Source organism: Salvelinus fontinalis, chromosome 8 (assembly GCF_029448725.1).
Source record: "Salvelinus fontinalis isolate EN_2023a chromosome 8, ASM2944872v1, whole genome shotgun sequence".
Classification (NCBI taxonomy): domain Eukaryota; kingdom Metazoa; phylum Chordata; class Actinopteri; order Salmoniformes; family Salmonidae; genus Salvelinus; species Salvelinus fontinalis.
The window spans coordinates 29624745-29631742 of record NC_074672.1 but is presented as its reverse complement, the minus strand read 5'-3'; the positions used below and the strand labels follow the sequence as shown (position 1 = coordinate 29631742).

The following is a 6998-nucleotide window of genomic DNA, read 5'->3' as shown; positions in this document are numbered from 1 at the left end:
ACGGAAACAAAAAGGACAATGTCTGAGTTAAATTCAATAAGAGAAGCGCCGTGAATTGGAGAGTTGAAAATAAAGAGAAAGGCGGGCCAAAAAAGTTATATTTGGTGAAGTGGTAAAAGAGGATAATAGCAGTGCTGGCTATGTTATGTGTGATGATTGTGAGGCGATATAGCCTACAAATTCGGCAGTCACAAGACGGGGACTTAATAGGCCATGGCCTGTCAAGGGAACTGTAGCCTCCTGTTCAGATGGGTTAAATGGAAACTGAAATCTGGACACTGACTGTATGTCTATAACCTCTCACATAGCCTTAATATTAACTCCTTCAAATCTAGGCTACATTTTGACTTGGGGAAAAAGAGTGGAGAAATATGATTTATTTCTTTCAGCATCTTGAGAGAATGCAAATGTGCAGTTAGCACCTCTACAGACGGTATCTATCTTTATCAGCATCATAAAAGCTGATAGTATTTTAATCACATCAAATATGCATCCAAGCAGAATTGGGTTTATTTAATCTTCTAGGGCAACATATAATGACAGAAGAGAAGCTGCATGTATCTAATTATAGACAAGTTGACTAACAAATAGCATACCAAAATGTCTGAAACTATAAGCAGAAACATATCTAAATCGGGCAAAAACAAAAATATCCTGCACCCCGTCAAAAACTGGTTATGTCGTCTCTGACTGTAGCCTACAGCACATTTTCTATATTAGCAGGTTATGGTCGGGGTACAGATTTTCACATATAGTCGGGCGGTTGCGGATGGGTTATTAGCAATTGCTGGCAGGTGTGGGCTTCTCGGGTCCTCTGGGTTGGGACACGGTTCCTCTTCACCCCCGTCAGTGGCCTGTTCATCATCCTCTTCTTCCTCTCCATACATTGCCTCGACACCCTCAGTGTCCACATCAGGCATGGAGGGAGGACCAGCCTCGTCTCCAAATTCCATAATGATAGTAGATTGGGAATGCTGTGTGCGGGTTATACTTATTGACACTAACCATGCTGCAGTGTGTGGAGTTTGACTGGATCATCTGTGTTCACCACAGGCTGTCCATGTAGGTGTAGAATATTGACACTCCTCTGCCCTTCATGCCCAGGCCCTGCATCGGACATGGTGGCAGTGCACCAGTGCCCACTGCCACGGGAGCCCTGGCAACAAACAACCACAACGTTGTGAGCAAAAATATGAAGCCTGCCATTGTCAACACATTGACATACTGTTTACAGTATGTCAATGTGTTCATTATAGACAGCGGTAACTGCTAATCATGACTGCAAATGGATTCAGTCAATCAACCTTCCTGTTGCTAACAACTTTAACAGCACAGAAGTCCCCCTTCTTCCCCTCTGGGAGACCACTTGGAGGCACCACCACTCCAGGCAGCATGAGATCTGTGGAGAAGTGGAAAATGGAGGATAGAGTTTCAGAATACATGTGAATGACTGATACATTGATTAATATCAATCCAGGTTTTATGTAGGACAAATAACCTTACCTGCCCCTCCAGCCAGCTTATGTAACACTGGAGGCCATGTTGTGAATGCTGGCAAGACATGGGGATAACGCCAAAGCTTATACACTGGAAAACAACAAGACATACAGTAGTCAAGATTTCTATTTTTTTTCCTGAGTTGTATGGTCAGTGCATCTCTGCCACTTGAGACATTTGGACTGTAACCCTACCTGTGGGATAGACATGTTGACTGTAACCCTTCCTGTGGGATAGACATGTTGACTGTAACCCTTCCTGTGGGATAGACATGTTGATATTAACCCTACCTGTGGGATAGACACGTTTCTCCAGCTCAAAGAACACTGGTTTCTTATGAAGCACGGAGAGGGTGACTACATCTCCCCTGTGGGCTTAGATCTTCACTACATTGAGCTCCTATTTGTTTGGGACCAACTCGGACAGTTTCTCCGTAGACAGAGAGGGAAAGGCTATGGATATGTCAGCTTTCAGCTTCCTCCTAAGGTGGGTAGAGGGTCAATATGAAATATTGTTGTAATCTACGTGAAAAGGGTTTCAGGAAATGTTGTGATGCTTCAATCCACAAAAATCCTATGTGAATTATAAGCACCATGTACATCTTTAGTTCTTTGTGAGTGTGACTCTAGAAAATGGAACAGGGGTTATTCCATTTGATTTCAATCACTTTTTGACCTCACCCTTTACATTTGAATTAAACTTTTCCATACATATTTGCCCATGTTAGAAGTGGTCAGAAAGTGACTTTTTGGACCTGAATGCAAAAACATTCAGGAGATTTGTGCTGAAAGTTTACCCATTTTGCATACCCCACCATACCATGAGACATACATGTCTTCATCACTGGAAAATACAAACGGTTGAGTTTGATATCAGGGTGGGTGTCATTTCAATCATAGAAATATAATTAATAGAATGAACCTATCCTTCTGACCACTGCAATTTAGAAATTGTAATTTAATTAGTACCACAAAGATGGCCGTTGGTTCACCCATCGTCGAATGTCAACTTAAATGGGAATGTCTATTCTATTATCAACATTTCTATGATTTCAATAGGTTTCCTATGGAAGATTGACAGTGTACTTTAACCTGTTGAGGATAGAGGGCGCTATTTAACTTTGGGGGAAAATCGTGCCCAATTTAAACGGCCTCGTACTCTATTCTTGCTCGTACAATATGCATATTATTATTACTATTGGATAGAAAACACTCTCTAGTTTCTAAAACCGTTTGAATTTTGTCTGTGAGTAAAACAGAACTCATTTGGCAACACACTTTCTGACCAGGAAGTGGAAAGTCTGAAAATGATGCTCTGTTCAAGGGCCTGCCTATAAATGGGCATGATACGTATGAGTATACATGCACGTCATACACCTTCCCCTAGATGTCAAGAGGAAGTGAGAGAAGAAATGAAGTGTTTATCTTGGTCTGAGGTGGAATATATCCTCTTGGCATGACGAGTCATCCATTTCCTGTTTTCTGGAAAGCGCGAAGATGGACCTGGAATTGCCTTCTGAAAAGCCGTCGTTATAGGCGACTACTATCTCCGGCTTTGATTTTATTTGATACATGTCACAATATCATCGTAAAGTATGTTTTTTCAATATAGTTTTATTAGATTTTTGAAATTTATTCGGGACGTTAGGCGTGTTGCGTTGTGTGCCTTTGTTCAGAAAGGAGAGCTTCGCGCCACTTGGCCAGTGTGCTTGCTAATTCAAGAGGGAAAAACGATGTTCTAAATCCAAACAACGACTGTTCTGAACAAAGGACCCCTTGTCCAACATTCTGATGGAAGATCACCAAAAGTAGGACCCATTTTGTGATGCTATTTCATATATCTGTCGAACTGTATACTAGTAGTTTTGCGCCCAGGTTTTGGCCACTCTCTCGCTATAACATAAGCCTTATGTCGTAATGAAGATATTTTTTGAATTCTAACACTGCGATTGCATTAAGAACTAGTGTATCTATCATTTCCTATACAACATGTATTTTTTTGTAATGTTTATGAATAGCTATTTGGTCAGAATAGGTGAGAGTCTAATAGAAATATGCGCACATTCTGGGAAAAAGAAGCTACGTTAGCATAATGGATAACCACTGATTTCAGCTCTAAATATGCACATTTTCGAACAAAACATAAGTGTATGTATAACCTGATGTTATTGGACTGTCATCTGAGGAAGGTTTATGAAGGTTAGTGAAAATTAATATCTTTTGCTAGTTTATTCGCTAACGCTAACGTGCCTATTGCTATCGCTAACGTGCCTTGATGAATGAATGCGGTAGTGTGGTAGGCTATTGTAGTAAGCTAATATAATGCTATATTGTGTTTTCGCTGTAAAACACTTAAAAAATCTGAAATATTGGCTGGATTCACAAGATGCTTGTCTTTCATTTGCTGTACACGATGCATTTTTCAGAAATGTTTTATGATGAGTATTTAGGTATTCCACGTTGGTCTCTATAATTACTCTGGCTGCTTCGGTGCTATTTTTGACGGTAGCTGTGATGTAAAACTGATTTATACCTCAAATATGCACATTTTTCAAACAAAACATAGATTTATTGTATAACATAAGACTGTCATCTGATGAAGTTGTTTCTTGGTTAGTTAGGTTGGCTTTGTGCATGCTACCTGTGCTGTGAAAAATGTCTGTCCTTCTTTGTATTTGGTGGTGAGCTAACATAAATATACGTGCTGTTTTCGCTGTAAAACATTTAAAAAATCAGACATGTTGACTGGATTCACAAGATGTGTTTCTTTCATTTGCTGTATTGGACTTGTTAATGTGTGAAAGTTAAATATTTAGAAAAAACATTTTTTGAATTTCTCGCTCTGCCTTTTCAGTGGAATGTTCCGCTAGCGGAACGCCTGGGCCAGACAGGATAAAACAACTGATATTCCCATTCAAGTCAATAGTATCTAATGTGTAGACGTCCAACCATCTTTGTGTACCATTTGATTCCCATTCCCATTTTAGTAAATTTAACACCCACCTTGTGTTAAGAGCATGCTGTCTCAATCATAATGAATCATAGTGGCCAAAAAGCTGTATTAGCATGGGCAGCGTCATTGAGGGCTTCCACCATTTTAATGTAGTCAACAGGTATGACTTCCAACTTCATTGGCTGATCTCTCCTTGTGACCCTGTTGGAGTCATGAAAATGGACTGCTTCAAATGGAAATAGCCTCAATGGCAATGCCCATGCTGTCAGACACAACGCTGAGTCCTCTATCTATCTCTATGGTTTCAACCGATGGCAGCCACAACTCAAACACTTCAGATGATATAAAATAGGGTCTAATGCTGTGTTCAAAACAGCGGGGAGCTCGGAACTCTCTGACTTTAGTGCATTAAAAACAACTGGGACCTCGAGAAGAAAAGAAAAAGAGAGATCCGACTGGGGGAAAAATCTATTTGAACAATCATCCAACTCAGAATTCGGGCCTCTTTCCAGAGCTCATACTTTCTGACCTGAAGATCACTGAGGTCATGATTTGACCTGGTAATTTTCAGAGTTCCCAGTTGTTTGAACGCCGCATAAACTATAACACAGGTGAAAATTGAAAATAATCTGAGTTTATGCATTTTTTGAGAATTTAAGTTAAAGATACAAAACATTTTAAAGTTATAGAAATGATCAAAGAGTTTGACAACACTCTTGTAAGCTTTTAAATGATATCAAACTGGACCGTTAATCTTTTCCAGTGATGAAGACATGGATGTCTCATGGTATGGTGGAGTATGCAAAAATTGTAAACTTTAGGCACCTCCTCTACTGAATGTTTTGGCAATCAGGTCCAAAGAGTCACTTTCTGATCACTTCTACCATGAGCAAATATGTATGGGAGGTTTTGTTCAAATTAAAAAGGTGTGCGGTCAAAAAGTGATTGAAATCAAACGAAACGACCTACAGGTCTGTCACAATCTAGCATAGATGAAATGGCATATATTTTCCGGGTACCTTTCTAACTACCAAAGAGGCTGGATGCCTGTTGAGTTGAGTGGCGAATAGAAAATACCGTGTGTAATTGCTGCCTACTCTTTGGGTGCTGAAATGTGTCGTTTTTTCATTAAAACGTCGGAGCTCCAGTCGGCCCACTAGTCGTCGCTCAACTCCATTGTAAATCGTTGAGTTTAATGTGGAACGAGTGACTCCTCACCTATCGGAGCGTTTAATCACTGTGTTGGACTTGACACAGAACCCTTTCGGTAACATACTGAAAACGACACCGTCGTCAACTCAAGTATCTTAATCCTAAAATGTATTCAATTATATTTACTAGATAAATTTAAACCCACACTTCGCAAGTTCTTAAAAAACAAAACAAACATTCATAACGAAAATGGACAGCAGCTTTTTCAGTGCATCACAAACTACATCCGGAAGGATTCTGCCAAATGCCGTAAATTGGGTCCTATGAGATACCTTAAAGGCCCAGTGCAGCCAAACACGTGATTTTACTGTGCTTTATATATATCCCCACTATGAGGTTGAAATAACACTGAGAAATTATGAAAATGCACTTTTAGTCAAAGAGTTGTTTTAAAAGGTTGTTTGCCCTCTTCTCTGCCAATAACAACTAGTTTTTAGGCTACACATCCCTATCATTAGGCTCCTCCAATTAGGCCCCTCAGACCACTCCCAGACAGTCCTAGCAAAATTCTTGCTTGAGAAATTACATTTAGTTAAGAAGCTGTTTTTGTAAATTTTTGACAATTGTAATTCTTTAATTAATTTGTTACACATAAGAAATTATTTGATATTGAGATAAAAACGTCCGCATTGGACCTTTATGCACAATGTCCACCAGATGCAGATGTTTCGTCATGTCTAGTCCCCATTTTCTGTACTTGAGGCACTTGCTTCGCTTTCAACTTGCTAAAAGATAGCTAGTTGGAGTCTGTGTGTACTTCTGTTTGTACCGCCGCAAGGTAAAGCAATGCAGGATAAGAAATATTGAATGCATGCGGAACACAGAATGCACCGCTACCTAGTGCGGCACCCCCAAAGTAGCGTTGCGGACTTCTCCATTGAAAATTAATGACCTCCGTGGAACAGAAAGAGCTTGATTAATCTGGTGGATATGAGGCGTTAACGCTTCGAACACACAGACAGAGTTTTAGCGCTTAATAGCACGCAGCATCTGGATATGTATGCAACAAAAGTTCAACATTCACCTTCTGCTACCATTTCTGTCAAACCGGTATGCGTTCGATAAATCCAATGTATGCACTGCACCTGCCTCTGCAACGCCGCAATGCAAACGCAGCGTTTCATTGTAAATTAATGTAATTCTGCTGTACTAAAATGCAAAAAGACTGTCGGTGTTTTTGAAGCGTGAAGTGCCTTTAAACTGAATTTTGACTGCACTGGGCCTTTAAAATATCCAATCTGTGGGAAGATCTCAATTGTATTCTTCTCGCAGCCTCCTCGCGTCTTCTCTTCTCTTTCTCGAAACCCATTGGAGGAGACGATCAGAGGGGCGGGACT

The 6998-nt window shown here is 40.2% G+C and overlaps 1 long non-coding RNA gene across 1 annotated transcript; it reads right to left on the bottom strand.

Moving 5' to 3' along the window:
* Positions 1-492: 492 nt before the first annotated feature.
* LOC129861061 (uncharacterized) lies at positions 493-6944 on the bottom strand. Its single transcript, XR_008760501.1, has 4 exons — positions 5469-6944; positions 1692-1755; positions 1504-1587; positions 493-1399 (listed from the first exon to the last, which is right to left on the bottom strand). It is a non-coding gene; the product is annotated as an uncharacterized LOC129861061 (long non-coding RNA).
* Between the last annotated feature and the right edge of the window lie 54 nt (positions 6945-6998).